Source organism: Mustela erminea, chromosome 16 (assembly GCF_009829155.1).
Source record: "Mustela erminea isolate mMusErm1 chromosome 16, mMusErm1.Pri, whole genome shotgun sequence".
Lineage (NCBI taxonomy): Eukaryota > Metazoa > Chordata > Mammalia > Carnivora > Mustelidae > Mustela > Mustela erminea.
The window spans coordinates 11,183,229-11,200,577 of NC_045629.1; the positions used below are offsets into that span (position 1 = coordinate 11,183,229).

The following is a 17,349-nucleotide window of genomic DNA, read 5'->3' on the forward strand; positions in this document are numbered from 1 at the left end:
GTTTCCTCCTGGGACATCCTTCCCCTCCTCCGCTGTCATGGCGCCATCTTCTCCTGCTTTCCCTCTTGCTGTGCTGACAGCTCTCTCTGTTTCCTTTGCCTCTTTTGCCAAAACTTTAAAAAGGGTGGAATGCTTCAGAGCCCATTTTTCTACTCTGCTTTATTTTTTCTATATTCTCATTCAGTCTCATCAGTATGTTGATGGCACAGGCTTGTGTCTTCAGCCCCAGCCTCACACCTGAGTTGTAGACTTACACTCTCTGCTTGTGATCTCTCCCTGTATAACTTGAAACCCGAAATGAGATACATAACAACAAAAGACCACCTAGTCACTGATTTCACTTCTCGCCCTCTCTCTTCTCCCCTCAGTCTCACCCATCTTGGTGATTGACATCTCTGTCCCCTTGCAGTTCAAGCCATTCCACTACCCACGCTTTAAATGACTAAGTCAGTCCTATTGGCTTTATTGTCACAGTGTATCCCCAATTTCTTTACTGCTTTTCACCCCTCAGGTACCACCGTTGTCTAAGACATTACCATCTGTCACCAAGAATATGGCACCAGAACTGTAGTTCTCAAAGTGTGGTCCCTGGAAGGGCAGCATCTGCATCATCTGGGAAATTGTGAAATACAAATTCTGAAATATTGAATCAGAAATTTGGGGGGAGTGGCCCAGAAACCTGTGTTTTAACAAGCCCTCCTGGGGATTCTGGTAAAATCCAGAAAGCTGACTTAACTCTTTCTGCTTAATTTTTGTCTTAGATAACACTGTCTTTTTTTTTTTTAATTTTTACTTATTTATTTGAAGGAGAGAGTGTTGGGGGGGGGGGTGTTGAGTGAGGGAGAGGCAGAGGGAGAAGCAGACTCCAAGCTGAATAGGGAGCCCTCTGTGGGACTCCATCCCAGCACCTTGAGATCCAGACCTTCGCCGAAGGCAGATGCTTAAACTACCAGGCACCCAGGCACCCCTTAGACCATACTGTCTTGCAATAAAACTTCCAGTGACTCAAACTTGTTATAAAAAAATTAACCATAGCACATACTGTTCTAAGTGTTCAGGTCCCTTTCTACATCTCTGATCACATGTCATGGCACATCTCCCATCCTGCCCCAATGCTCCTATTGCATTGACCTTCTCTGTTCTTTGACTGTGTGAAACTCATGTCTACGTCAGTGCCTCACACTGACTGTTCATTATTCCTGCAATGCTTTTCCCAAATCCCCCCAGTCTACCTCATTCTCACTGGTTAGATTTCAGCTGAAGTGTAAACTCTACAGAGAATCTCCCCTAAACTTCTTATCTACTCACCTGATCACTTCCAATTGAGTTTTTTGTTTTGCTCGTAACATTTATCACTACTTAAAACCATATTATTTTTCACTTTTCCTGGTTATTGTTTGTCTTTCCCACTTGAATTTAAGCTTCAGGATACGGGTGACTTTATCTCATTCATTACTCTATCACCAATGCCTAGAACAGTGCCTGACACATCCACATTTGTTGAATGAGTGAAGATCCATGTTCTAGAGCTATCTCTACCTTGAACTTGGCTGTGTGACTTTGAGTTAGTAACATTTCACGACCTGAGTATCTTATCCTGGATGAGTGAAGATGCTGGAGTATTTAATTTCTAAGTTCCTTTCCATTTTTATAAGTTGTTAAAATCTATCAATGTTTTATATATCTTAAGAATGTTTTAAGGATTGGGTGCCTGGGTGGCTCAGTGGGTTAAGCTGCTGCCTTCGGCTCAGGTCATGATCTCAGGGTCCTGGGATCGAGTCCCGCATCGGGCTCTCTGCTCAGCAGGGAGCCTGCTTCCTCCTCTCTCTCTCTCTGCCTGCCTCTCTTGCTACTTGTGATCTCTCTCTGTCAAATAAATAAATAAAAATATTAAAAAAAAAAAAGAATGTTTTAAGGATCATTAAGAATCATGTTTTAAGGGGCACCTGGGTGGCTCAGTGGGTTAAGACGCTGCCTTTGGCTCGGGTCATGATCTCAGGGTCCTGGGATCGAGTCCCGCATCGGGCTCTCTGCTTGGCAGGGAGCCTGCTTCCGCCTCTCTCGCTTTCTGCCTGCCTCTCTGCCTACTTGTTATCTCTCTCTGTCAAGTAGATAAATCTTAAAAAAAAAAAAGTCATGTTTTAAGAATCATTTAAGGCATTTCAAATAATCGTCCTATATGCAGTAAAGTAAACACCAGAAAAGATGTTTTAAGAAGAAAAGAAAATAAGAAAAGAGGGAATAACAGAGAACGAAAGATAATGAGAAGAAAAAGAAGAGGAGGAGGAGGAAGAAGGGAAAGAGAGAGAAGAACTTCCTATAGTCCCACAAACCAGAAAGAGTTATTGTTTGAATTTTTGTGTATTCTACCCAATATTTTTGCTATGGGTATTTTGTTTTCCCATCCTTAAAAATGGGATTATGTTATACTTTTTTTTTTTAATTTCCAATTACTCTTAAAGTTTTATGATAATCTTTTTTGTATGTATTAGTTAAGGTTCTCATTTGCAAACAATAAAACTTATCTCTGGCTAAAATTAACAGAAAAGGAACTTAGGAAAACGATATTGAGGAGCTCACCTAAAAGGCTAGAGAGTCAGGACTGAAGCTCACTCTACTCAAAACAGTACTCAAAATGATACCAAAGATTGAAGCTATGAATACAGCTATTGCCACCCATGAAATCCACCACTAGAATCAATTTTTACATCACCTACTTTCATTTCAATACATGACTGGTGAATGCCTATGTTATGTGCACACACCTTAGCAGCAAGAAAGCCAGGAAAAGAAGGATCTGGTATTTTCAGCTTTCAAAATGGAAGCCAAGTTTTGCTCCATAAAATAAGGAATTGCCCCAATATAATTCTTCATAGATGCTACATGGCCTGAAAAGAAGGCAAATTTCCAGTACAAATCACTTCTTAAGACAGACACAATGACATGTACACACATACACACACACACAGACACACACACACACAGTGCAATTATAATGCAACATATAATGTAGTTAATGGTCTCACACCTGAAAATATGATCATCAATTTCCCAAAAATGATCAATCCAAATTCTTTAATTACTACAGCCATCATGATTCAAAATGTCAAAACTATGTCCATTCCTTCCTTAGTTCTTCATAATCCTTTCTTTTTACCCTGTAGCCCATGGACTACATAGTATAGTCAACAGCCACTAACATACCCACAAAGATAAGAGAAGAAAGAACAGTAGTTGTTAATAAATATATGCACGAAAATACAAGGAATAAAATGCAATTACAGGGCATGGTCCCGTTTCTGCAACTAGTCCCCAGGCTTTATTTGGTAATTATGTCTTGCCTCTTCCTCTACCCAGTCCTTTTGCCTTCAGCCAGCATTTTATGGAATGATGAAAATTTCTGTTTCTAGAGGCTGTGTCCCCTTGGTAGTACTTCTATTATAGGCTTCCTTTACTTTTTCATGTACCAGTTGATGTCCTAACTACTTCTGTAGTTTATTAGCAATCTGATTTTCCATAGAGTTAATCATCCCAGTGAACCATAACCCTATTTTCTTACCTGTTTTTCCAGTGAATGAAAAGCCTGAAGTATAGGTAGCAATTTTAGCGTGACCAGCTACATAACTTGCAAAACTGTTTGTGAAATAAAATATGGCTCTCTTGTTAAATATGTATTAAGAATTTCAAGATGGGGTACCTGGGTGGCTCAGTCATTAAGCACCTGCCTTTGGCTCAGGTCATGATCCCAGGGTCCTGGGATTGAGCCCCACATCAGGCTCTCTGCTCAGCGGGAAGTCTGCTTTTCCCTCTCCCATTCCCTCTGTTGGGTTCCCTCTGTTGCTGTCTCTCTCTGTCAAGTAAATAAATAAAATCTTAAAAAAAAAAAAAAAAGAATTTCAAGATGACAACAGCAGAGCATTAAACCAAGCATGGGGTGCTTCTACGCATAGGACGCTGTGGGACTACAGGGACTGCAAGCCCACGGGTTGACACTGAGTCTCAGTTTTTCATTCAGCGGAACAAGTATTGTATCCTATAGTAGGCTGTATTTCGTTGCTACATCAATATCTGTTTCAATCCACATGCTTATCTTCCAATGTATTATTATTAACACTCCTGCACTGAGAGGTGAGGTCTATGTCCCCTCCCCTTAAACTTGGCAAAATCCTTGTAATTGCCTTAACCAACACAATGTTTTTCTCTCTCTCCCTCCTTCTGTCTTTCTCTCTCTTCCCACACCCACCCCTTCTTCCCTACCTCACTCTCCCTCTTTCCATGTACTCTGGAACTTTGAATTACCCTAAAGTTGCTATGCTGGAGCGATCATAGGAAGAGACTACATAGTGAGGTTCTCAATGAGCTCCAGCTGTTCTGGTCCTCAGCTGTTCTAGTCACCCACTCCAGGCTAAATGACTAAGTGAAGAAGCAGCCTTGGACCCCAGTCCCAGCTACCATCTGCCTACAACCTTATGGGAAATCTCAAACCAGAATCATTTAGTCAAATACATCCACATGTTTTACCCAAAGTCTTCGTGATAGATAGATAATAAATGATGATTACCATTTTAAACCATTAAGTGTTGGAGTGAATTCTTTTTCTACAGCAGTAGATAACTAATCCATATCCCTTGAGCAATAACCTCCAGCCAGCAAAGTCCATGTCTTAGGGATGGGAAGCAAAAAAATTATGCAAAAGGATCATTCAGTATAATAGTGAGAGATACACTCATCCTTATATCCAATGATCCTTGGATGATAGTGTTCTATTTAGAGAGAGAACAGCACCATATACAGAGGTGGGTTCGGACTTAATAGTGAATCCTAGAGGATAGTACCACAAACTTACAAGGGTGGTTTCCCAGTTAAAGCTGTAATGGAAATGTCAATAAGAATTTTGAGAGCAAAAGGAGCATTTTGAATAATTATTCAGGAACAATAAGGCATAAATCAAGGCCATCTTAGGCACAGCAAGATGTGTGGTCACTCTATCAATAACATACTTCTGGTTCCTGGGATATATAGTAAGACTGGTAAGTCACATGAACATTAACAATCATCTTACATCTACTGATGTAAATTCCTTGGTCAAAATAATGTTGTCAGGGATACCAGGATAGAAAATAAAGTCTTCAGCAAATCAATGATAAGTGATTTGGGGCATGAAAGTGACTTCAAATATAGAATACCTGTATTCTATATATATTCCACCGGGGACAAATTGCTGCTCCTCCACGAAAGGCACATCCATCCATCACCAGGTGACCAGCTGGTCCACCCAAGATGTGTCATCTGTTGGGACTCATAGTGGTCACTGGTGGTGTGGTTCAGCAGCCAGATGACCATAGGAGATGTTCAGGAAATGGTAGCTGGTAATTACAAGTTTGTGTTTCAATATCTGGTAGGCACACTCCTGTCTTAACAATTTTTTTTTTCTAAAGATCCTTCACTTCTTGAGCCTGTATTATTTTAGTTAAATTTCAGAATTCTGTTCCAATTTCCAAAACTCTCTTAAGGGATTCTGATTAGAATTCTAGCTAATTTATAGATTAATTTGGGACTTAATGAAGGCTATAGAGGGAAAGTTGCATTCTTAGACATATAAACTAGTCAAGGTATTCATGAAACAATATCCCACTGCTTAATACCTGGCATATGATACCTCATAACAGATCCCATTGTGAGCACTTTAAAATTGACCAGTTCCAAGTCTTTCCTAGAAGAAAAAAAAAAAATCAAGTTTTCCCAAATGATTGTTGAGATTTGTTCATGGGAACAATTCAGGTAGAATGTGTAATAATAATCTACAGTTCCTTGGAAAATATCAATTAGATATTTTGATATGTTGGCTCCATCCAACAGTAATCAGACATATGGTCCTTGGAGCTTCCTGTGACTTCATGTAAGTGATCATTTCAAAATGGTTCTTTCAAAATATTTCTTATATTTTAAATGTGCAGCTTTTCTGGTGGGTCAGCTGTACTGTAGGAGCTAAATTCCATTTCTTTTTTTTTTAATATTTTTATTTTTAAGTAACCTCCACACCCATTGTGAGGCTCAAACCTACAACCCTGAGATCAAGAGTCACATGCTCCACTAAGCTAGCCAAGTGCCCCTGTTTCTGGCAAAAGAATTGTTATGCATTAGTTTCTTGCTTGGCAAAATAAATAAGATCTAAACAAAAGATTATTCCCATTTATTTTTTGAGAGTGGGTGAAAACTACATATGGTAGTAGATAAGAAACATTTTTCAGAAAGTTCTTAAAAGCCATTAATCAGGTAGACATTAGTGATCTGAAAATTCTGTCTTGCTTTTCCAATATCTTGAGGCAACTTTACAAATTTCTTGGTGAGGTTACAAATCTAGTTAATTGTATTAGCGTCTAGCATAATTAACATTAAAGTGCATTTCTGTGACATTTCCATATTAAGAATTACTTATTCTTAACTAACCTAAGAAGTGGGTAAAGATATATGAAATTTGTAAAAAAATATCTAGGCTTATGGGGAAAAATTACAAGAATTTACTATATAAGCCTTTATTCTGGTAACTTCTAACGTTTCTAGTTAGAAATGATTTTCTTAAATGTCATTTGGAAGCAGATAATAACATCAGAATAAAAGTCTTACAAAAGAGGTTTAAGATTATTTAGTTGCAGAGACATTCAGGGAAAAGTAGATAAATAAATTGCTTACTACTCACTTAACAGAAGACTCAGAGTACACTATACCCTTTCATTTAAATTTTTATTGAGGTACATCATATATCCAGTAAAGTGCACAATTCTTAATTGATGTATTTTAATATGCATATATACCATGAATGATGTTATTGTCTGCTTCCAAATGACATTTAAGAAAATCATTTCTAACTAGAAATCAAATCAAATGACAAGACATCCCAGAAGGGTCTCAAGGGTCTTCCAGCCAATATTTCCCCAGCCAAGGGTAAATGGTAGTTTACCGCTATCACTGTAGATTAATTTGCCTGCTCTTGACCTTCAAGTCAATGAAGCCACTTGTAAATATAATATGTAAAATTATGTGACCGACTTCCTGCATGTAACACTATGTGAGATTCATCCATATTGTTACATGTAGCATCCATTCCATTTTCATTTCTGCAACTCAAGAGTAAAAACTGAACAGTAAAAACTCTGAGAGAGTTTAGAGAAGAGCAAAGAAATAGCTAAAATTTGGTTAGTTAAGCATTGGTCTGCATCTGCATTTAATCTCCAGATGAAAAGAGCCAGGATTACTGTTTATAACTCTCACATCCCAGAATGATCAGCCATGAACCCCAAAGGCCTCAAAATGGAAAGCACCCATAAGAAGCATCTCCATAAGGAAGAAGAGAGGTGAAGGCACGCATCCTCCGGGACCTGGACAATAAAAGAGTTTACACAGTAGTTATCAAATGAGTATTTTGAGTATTTGGTTAAATCAAAGGGAGTATTCTCATTCTGGCAAAAACATGGTTGGAGTCTTAAACTGAATGGGTAATGACATCAAATTAAAGATGAGAAAGATTTAATAACTATGAGAACGTGGAATAATATAGAAAGCAATTATACTATCTCCTTCTCCGGGAAGTTTAGGAAAAAAATAGGAAATAAGCATTTCCAATAAGCACATGAAAATATTCAACCTAATCAAAATAAAGTAGAATTGACCCTTGAACTGTGCAAATCCACTGATATGCACATTTTCCCCTCAATAAATACAATATGGTACTATAAATGCATTTTCTCTTTCTTATACTTAACATTTTCTTTAGCTTACTTTATCATAAGAAAACAGTACCTAATAGGCATAACATTAAAAAAAAAGTGTGTTAATCAACTATGTTATCAGTAAAACTTTCAGTGAGCAGTAGGTTATTAGTTAAGTTTTGAGAGAGTCAAAAGTTATACACAGAATTCCAACTGCAGAGGGTTAGCACCCCTAGCCCCCATTGTTCAAGGGTCAACTCTATTAGAACAATAATAATAAGAAATTGCAAAAGTTAAGAAAGATCCCAATATCAGTGCTGGCCAGAATGTGGGGAATGAGCACTCTAAACACAGCCAGTGGAATATAAATTAGTACACCATTTCTGGAGAACAGTTTGTTTGTCAGTATGAATTCACTACACTCTAGTAGTAATTCCATGTCTAGAGATTTCTTTTCAGGAAATAATGATGAAAATAGAATTATATGCAAGATTAGTTTTTATCACAGTACCATTTTTATAACAACATTTACTGAAATTTAAATATCTAATATTTAGATACTAGTTTCATGACTATCATATAGTAATATGACATAATAATATACAGCCAAAATCAGAAAAACAGACTCTTAACTATGTAAGAGAACAAACTGATGGTGACCAGAAGGGAAGTGGGTGGGGGTTGGGTGAGACAGGTGAAGGGGATTAAGAGTATGCTTATCATGATGACTACTGTGTAATGTATGAAATTGCTGAATCACTGTAGTGTATACCTGAAACAAATAACAACACTGCATGTTAACTCACTAAAATTAAAACAATAAAATTTTTAAAAATTAAAAAAAAGACTTACTTTTAAAAGAATATTAAGTGGCATGAGAAAATACTTTTGAATAATGCCAGGTGAAAAAGAAAGACATAGGACTGTATCCAGCAGCTGTCATAAACTCTTTTCTGTTTGGTCTACATAATGCTTTAAAAAAGTTTAAGGTTGGGGCGCCTGGGTGGCTCAATGGGTTAAGCTTCTACTTTCAGCTCAGGTGGTGGTCTCAGGGTCCTGGGATCGAGCCCCAAGTCAGGCTCTCTGCTCAGCTGAGAGCCTGCTCTGCCACCCCCACCCCCTCCTCGCCTGCCTGTCTGCCTATTTGTGATCTCTGTCTGTCAAATAAATAAATAAAATCTTTAAAAAAAAAGTTTAAGGTTTATGGAGCACCTACGTGGCTCAGTTAAGCATCAGACTCTTGGTTTTGGCTCAGGTCATGATCTCATGTGTTGTGAGATCAACTCCGGCATCAGGCTCTGCACTAAGGGCAGAGTCTTGGGATTCTCTCTTCCCCTCTGCCCCTCCCTCCCACTCACATGCTCTCTCTTTCTCTCTAAAATAAATAAATAAATCTTAAAAAAAATTTCTTTAAAGTTAAGGTTTCCAGAGACCTTGGTGCTCTGACTTTCTGCAGAACAAGGTATTCGTCCCCTGTATTGATGGATCATGGTCCGCAGGAAGGACACATACTCAGGGTGTCCTAATAAGTGAAAGAGTGCCATAGAGTAGGAGATTAACCTTACAAATATAGAATGGCCTGCTGCATTGTAAAATTTTAAAGGGCTGAATGGTCTGGGCACGGAGGTCAACCCTTTTATGATAAAAGACAGCACATCTTGTATCACTTGGATTTGTAGGCAACATATAACTTGGGACCACCACTCCTCCAACCATTTATCAAATGACTCCAAAGGCTTCCTGTTTTGGGGGAAACCCAAAACAACAGAAGGTACTGCTGCAGGTCTAAGTCCTGCCATTCATGCTGCATGGCCCTGCAGAGCCCCCAGTGCTAGGGAATTCTTTGTGTGGCAGTCGCTAATTAAAGAGGTATAGCCCAGAACCCTAGAGTTCTGGGGTGAGGACTTGCTTTCCACAGCAGGAAACTGAACAGCGACTCCCACATGCTCCTGGGCCCCAGTAGAGATGGAGTAATTGACAGTGGGATATCCAGTGACAGTGTGATCAGTCTGGCCACCACAGGCTGGGGTCTGTCACAAGCTAGAGCTGGCCGGGAGAGCAATTGGTTGTGCTATGGAGATGGTACACAGTGGGGGATCCTCTCAGGGCAGGTGGAGAGAGCACAAGTAAGATTCAGAAGTATGTCACTTCCTTTAGCTCATACCTGAGGCCTCCAAGGATGTTGACAGGAAAAACCTGAGGTTCTTCCTGGATTAACTCTGTGTGTATTTGTGTGAGCTGAAAATGGATTCATATAACCCACACGTTTATCAAGACAAGTCATCTACTTCTAAAGAGTGATTTGTATACAGACTTTCTCAAAGATAGGAAGATGAACTAATCTCTCAAAACTATGTTTCATAGGAAAATGACATCATTCTGTAATCACAGTACTAATCTTAAATTAACTGTGGCTTTACTTGCTATAATCAGGTTATTTAGTAGAACGGATGAATAAAACTCAAAATTTAGCTAGTACACAATTACTAGACTTAGACCCATTATAAATGAACTGTCAAAATATATTGATTTGTATGGGCAATAAACAAATATATAACTTTTAAATTCTTGGTCATTTACTGTATTTCTCAGGATAACATTTTTATATTCATAATATTAGTCATAAACCCATTATTTATCTCTATCATCTATCATCTATCTACTTACCTGTCTATCTATCTATCTGTTATCTATCTCTATCTTGTATTCTGATCTCTTTTAGCTCTGCTAGGGAGTAACGTTTGGGTCACATTAGTTTTTGTCATAAATCAGAAATGTCCTGATTCAGGTACTCGTGAAGTTTTAGTGACAGTTTGTTTGCTTGTATTCAATAACAGAAGGACTAGAATAGATCTTCAAATGGATTCCTTGGTACTAGTGGCTCTTCTAAACATATCTAATTTGAATTTTTCGTTTACACAGCTGGTTTTATTTGCTCTGAGGTCTTATTGCAAAAAGGATAGAAGCAACACATGTGTTATACTAAGCTTAAGGCTCATTTAAACATTTTATCTTCCAAATCCTGAACTACAATTGACCCCTTCAAAGTTCAGATTTATACTTAACTTGTGGAATTATTAAAATCCCTATTTTTATGAAAGAAGTCACAGAAAAAATATTGGGAATAAAATCTGTCTCTCAAAGTCTACTAAGTAATTATAAATGGAACTAAAATTATTTACTCAATTTTCCTTAAATAACTCTAAAGGGTGTGATTTAACTATACAAATAAAGCAATTCTGTATTTGCTATTATTTCACTTGTTTAAATTGTTATTTGTTTCTACTTCTTTATTATCTAGGCTCCTGAGTCAAAAAAGTCAGACACGAAAGGCCCCTTGGATGTTGTCCTATCTTCAAATATTAGAAGACTTACTTTCAAACATTAACTTTATGTTTTGCTGATGACTTTTTTATGGCATCTATTATAAAGTTACCAGAGAAAGAAATGTAGTGATGGAACCATAAAAAATACATAAAATACATCATGTGGACTATTTTATATTCATCTTAAGACTAAAAGCTACTGTAAACTGGGATAGTGTGAATAAAATAAATCATCTTAAATCATCTCTTTGGGTGTCATATTTTTTTATCTAGTTTCACTTTAGAAACATGAAATGCATTATTTGTCAAGGCACTGGTTTTCCCCCACCAAAGGTACAATTGATTACCTATAGAAACAGACACATGCCTTTAGCAAATCTGAGGAGCGATCACCACGATTTGCATCACATTAAATTCTTGCTGCAATGATCAGTCCTTTTATTTAGTGATTTGTCATGCCCTTGGAAGATAGACTGGGGACAGTTAAGGAGGAAGATGATTGGTGTCTTGGTAATGGCAGGACCAAGGATGTGAAGGCGGATGAGCACAGAACAATACTTGGGAGGGTGTTTTGCCAGTGCTCCCACTTTTCTATGGCAAGACCCTTGGCACAAGAGCCTAGATGATCAGACACAGTGGAGGGAGAATGTGCCAAGGCATGAAGGCTCTTGGATGCAAAGAAAGAAGGACTTGCTATGGGCGATAGAGGGAGGATATTGAAAGAATATTTTTTTAAATAGGCCCTTGGCATAAGTGACTGGTTTAGGAAGGGTACTTGAACATGTGTTTATTAGTTCTTTTATTTAACAAATAACAGTTATTAAACTGTGTCAGGTGCCTTCTAAATATGGCAACACAAAGGGACCTTTGGATGGTTCTTTCCCTCATAGATTTCACACAGCTTCTGGTGAGACTGTATAGGATGAATTGGAAAAACAAAATAATGAGGTCAGTTAGAAAACATTTTCAGCAACCCAGGAGAGAAAACCTAAGCTTGTTGATGGCAGTGGGAATGAGGATCGAGCAGTTGAGTTGGGTTCAGTTTAAAAATCTATAGAAAGTTGATACAAGTTGATAAATCGTTTTATATGGAAAAGAAGGGGAAATTTTTTTGAAGATCTCAATAATTTGATAAATTAGAGATATCAATAATACAAATAGCAGTCTTCACGTGTAGGTTTGTAGAGAGAATTTGGGCTAAGATTGGAATGAACTGATTTTCAAGGTCTTTTGAGGTATCTAGTTGAGTCAGGAGTTAGAACAAGAAACCATGGTTGGGTTAAAGAAAGGATGACCATATACTTCATCATCTAAACCAGGACTCCTATCATCCAAACTATCATCAAAATCATCCAAACCAGAGTGCATTGGACACTAGTAATACCTACAGCAGGACAGTAGACATAAATTGGAAATACTTCAAGCAACCCAGAATGGATGGTGACTCTTAGTTATAACTATCCACATCATCTGAATAGTTGGCATTGTAGAATAATATAAAATTATTAATTCTATTCCCTGAAATATGTCATTAAATTGTGCTTTGGGAGACACTGATCTTAGATTACATCCTAGGAAGTTTTCCAAAGCTGTGTAAGAGGCTTTGGTCAAGCAAAAGTTAAATAAATGTCCCAGTTAATCTTTAGAAGCCCATCTTGTAGTCACCATTTTGCCACAGAAAATATCAAATGGAAGAGAAGGTAGGTAAGTTACAGTGCTTCTGCAAATCTCTGTTTTCAAGACCATGTCCAGGGTTGGAAGGGGTGAATTCCTGTGTGAGAAGTTAGGGCAGCACTGTGGACTGTGGCAAGTATGGGATGGGACAAATAGAAAAGCATGGTGATAGGACATGCTCTTCACAAGAGAGAAACTACCTGAAGAGGAGGGACTGTGAAAACAAAACGTCAGGGATCAACAGTAATGTGTTGGCTCACAGGAAACATTTATTTCCTCATTGCATCCCATCTGATGAAAATGTATATTGGAAGATGCCTAAAGAAATGTGAAGGGGATGGTAAATGAAATGGGAGGTGTAGCAAGTACTCATCTAGATGCTGACTAAAGGCCTTCTAAATTTTCATCCTCTGAAAATGAAATTTATTTTTGGAAAAAAATTTATTTTTGGAAAGTCTTACCAGGACTGCTCATACTAAATCACAGGAATCCATTGTTAAATTTTCAGGAATTTTTCAAGCCCATTTTTAAATATAACCATTCTTAAAAACTGTATAATATATTATACAAGATTATGTTGAATTATTTTATTGTACAAAAAGGTATAAACACTTGAAACAATAGTTTCTAATTATTTTGTTGCATTGTACTCTATGCTCTTGAGGATTTTTGCTTCTTTTTGTACCTATTTGGTAGAAATATCATGGATGGGGGCTACTTATACATCTCCCCCCTACCAGTGCTGCAATTTGTTGATGTCTAGTTGGTAGCTTGAAATCAGTCACAATGGGCATACGCAACAGAATATACGTAAACATTACAAAACAGGGCAACATTCAACCCTCAATCTCAAGAACTGGTTGTTCAATATCTATATAGATAATTACTTTACCACTTCAACTGTGTATTTTATGATGAGAATTATTTAAGGGGGGTGCCTGGGTAGTTCAGTCAGTTACATGTCTGCCTTTGGCTCAGGTCATAATCCCAGGACCCTGGGATGGAGCCCTATATCCAGCTCTCTGCTCGGTGGGGAGTCTGCTTCTTCTCCTACCTCTCCACCCCCCAGGTCAATGTGGACACTCTTTATTAAATAAATAAATAAAATCTTAAAGAAAAAAATTAGTTAAGGGGATTGCACATATTAACTTGAACACAAACCAGTGGCCAGGTGAATGATTAATTGCAAATTATAGTAGACTGTTATGCTTCTATAGGACTCCTTTCTAGAAGTAAATTCTCAACAGTGACAGCAACATATTAGCACTCATGACAAAAAAGCAACTGTTTAGGAACTGTCAGACCATTCACTTTTTTTTTTTAAAACATTTTATTTATTTATTTGACACAGAGAGATCACATGTAGATGGAGAGGCAGGCAGAGAGAGAGAGAGAGGGAAGCAGCAGGCCCCCTGCTGAGCAGAGAGCCCAATGCGGGACTCGATCCCAGGACTCTGAGATCATGACCTGATCAGTGGCTTAACCCACTGAGCCACCCAGATGCCCCTCAGACCATTCACTTTAACTGAAATGTTTTTATGACAAAATGTTTCAAAAAAAGTTATGAAGCATTTTGTAACTATTTCTCTGAAATATTTGTACTCCAGTATACATTCATGTATATACACAACAAAAACCGGAATCTTAGCCTGAGCACTGCTCTGTGTTAGAAAATACATTATATATTCCTGGATCATAGACAACAACTCTCAATTTTCTGAGAACTGACTTCTTCCTCAATTAATTGTCCACTCACAGATTAGATGGGCTCTTTTGACATTCTTTGTATTATTTTTACATTTGTGTTTACTGCTTTATCCCTTCGATGATTTTTTCCTTGATAAAAACATGCTAACAGAGACAGCTTACTTATAAAGCCTAAATTAATGTCTTTTTAACCACAGTAGTTTTGCCATGACATGTTTATGTGCCAGAGTTAAATAAACTTATATTTAATTTTTCTCATCGTGGGTGGGATGTAACTCAGATTTAAATAGCTGTGGTCCCAGTAATTTGCCCCCCTTCCCCAGAAAACAAAGCCAAGACCATCTGCATTTGCTAACATAGAATTTCAAGGAGTTGCTAATCCTTGAATCAGCTAATCAGCTGATTTTTATTTTAACTTCACAGTGGCTCCTTTAATTTGTTGCTTTTGTGTGCTGGTATAGATTTCACTGACACTCTTTTTTTTTTTAATATTTTATTTATTTATTTAACAGAGAGAGAGAGAGATCACAAGTAGGCAAAGAGACGGGGAAGCAGGCTCCCTGCTGAACAGAGAGCCCAATGTGGGGCTCGATCCCAGGACCCTGGGATTACGACCTGAGCTGAAAGGAGAGGCTTAACTCACTGAGCCACCCAGGCACCCCTGACACTCTTTTGTAAGATTGGATAACCTAACAATAACTGAAAAGTTCAATTTCATTTCTCTCCCTTCTGCCTGTTCTAAGAGGCTTACAAAAAACCAGTGTGCATAAGCAGTGCATTTTTATTAATAAATTATCATAAAGGCTTACAGCATATCAAATTCAGTTGATCAAGAGGAAAAGTGATTTACATGAGCTACCTAAGATATAGTATTATTTAAGGAAAAGATGCAATTTAACATAATACATTAGCCATTATTTTTAGTTGGTAGGCTCCACGCTTCCCTGGATGTATGGAATCCAATAGGAAGGCATGATTCTAGTGACTCTTCCAAATCATCCTGAATAACTGTATTTCAAGGAGCTACCCATATGAGAGTTCAGAGGGTCTTACTGTACCATTTAACTTAAGCCTTAGCTAGAGCTAATGCCCACCATTCACTATGGACTGACCAAAGTTTGGAGCCCCTCCCATCTTTTATAATGCTTTCTGAAAGGGTCTTATGGAGGAACACAGTAAAAAAAGGAAAAAAGGTGAACACAGAGAAAAACTAAAACTTTATCTCTTCTTCGAAAAATATTTTCAGCATTAGAGCAAAAAAGTGTTTGGCCAAACTTTAAACAAGAAAATCATTAGCTAATTACATAGAGAAAGGCTCGGTGCAAGCCCTGAGTGGAGATGTTTTGTTTTGTTTTTTAGGTAGTGCCTTCTCCAAAGACATTTCTTTTTTTTTTTCTTTCATTTTTTAAATTTTTTATTTTTTATAAACATATATTTTTATCCCCAGGGGTACAGGTCTGTGAATCACCAGGTTTACACACTTCACAGCACTCACCAAAGCACATACCCTCCCCAATGTCCATAATCCCACCCCCTTCTCCCAAACCCCCTCCCCCCAGCAACCCTCAGTTTGTTTTGTGAGATTAAGAGTCACTTATGGTTTGTCTCCCTCCCAATCCCATCTTGTTTCATTTATTCTTCTCCTACCCACTTAAGCCCCCATGTCGCATCACCACTTCCTCATATCAGGGAGATCATATGATAGTTGTCTTTCTCTGCTTGACTTATTTCGCTAAGCATGATACGCTCTAGTTCCAACCATGTTGTCGCAAATGGTAAGATTTCATTTCTTTTGATGGCTGCATAGTATTCCATTGTGTATATATACCACATCTTCTTGATCCATTCATCTGTTGATGGACATCTAGGTTCTTTCCATAGTTTGGCTATTGTGGACATTGCTGCTATAAACATTCAGGTGCACGTGCCCCTTTGGATCACTACGTTTGTATATTTAGGGTAAATACCCAATAGTGCAATTGCTGGGTCATAGGGCAGTTCTATTTTCAACATTTTGAGGAACCTCCATGCTGTTTTCCAGAGTGGCTGCACCAGCTTGCATTCCCACCAACAGTGTAGGAGGGTTCCCCTTTCTCCGCATCCTCGCCAGCATCTGTCATTTCCTGACTTGTTGATTTTAGCCATTCTGACTGGTGTGAGGTGATATCTCATTGTGGTTTTGATTTGTATTTCCCTGATGCCGAGTGATATGGAGCACTTTTTCATGTGTCTGTTGGCCATCTGGATGTCTTCTTTGCAGAAATGTCTGTTCATGTCCTCTGCCCATTTCTTGATTGGATTATTTGTTCTTTGGGTATTGAGTTTGCTAAGTTCTTTATAGATTCTGGACACTAGTCCTTTATCTGATATGCCGTTTGCAAATATCTTCTCCCATTCGGTCAGTTGTCTTTTGATTTTGTTAACTGTTTCCTTTGCTGTGCAAAAGCTTTTGATCTTGATGAAATCCCAATACTTCATTTTTGCCCTTGCTTCCCTTGCCTTTGGCGTTGTTCCTAGGAAGATGTTGCTGCGGCAGAGGTCAAAGAGGTTGCTGCCTGTGTTCTCCTCAAGGATTTTGATGGATTCCTTTCGCACATTGAGGTCCTTCATCCATTTTGAGTCTATTTTTGTGTGTGGTGTAAGGAAATGGTCCAATTTCATTTTTCTGCATGTGGCTGTCCAATTTTCCCAGCACCATTTATTGAAGAGGCTGTCTTTTTTCCATTGGACATTCTTTCCTGCTTTGTCGAAGATTAGTTGACCATAGAGTTGAGGGTCTATTTCTGGGCTCTCTATTCTGTTCCATTGATCTATGTGTCTGTTTTTGTGCCAGTACCATGCTGTCTTGATGATGACAGCTTTGTAATAGAGCTTGAAGTCCGGAATTGTGATGCCACCAACGTTGGCTTTCTTTTTCAATATCCCTTTGGCTA

At 38.1% G+C, this 17,349-nt stretch overlaps 1 protein-coding gene across 3 annotated transcripts in view; it reads left to right on the forward strand.

Annotated features, from left to right (window-relative positions):
• Nucleotides 1-11,241, forward strand: part of FAM110B (family with sequence similarity 110 member B) — a 193,130-nt gene extending 181,889 nt beyond the window's left edge. For all 3 annotated transcript variants that reach the window (XR_004279593.1, XR_004279594.1, XR_004279595.1), the window contains exon 6: nucleotides 11,011-11,241. The gene's annotated coding sequence lies outside the window, so the exon portion shown is untranslated. The remainder of the gene's footprint in view (nucleotides 1-11,010) is intronic.
• Nucleotides 11,242-17,349: the final 6,108 nt, after the last annotated feature.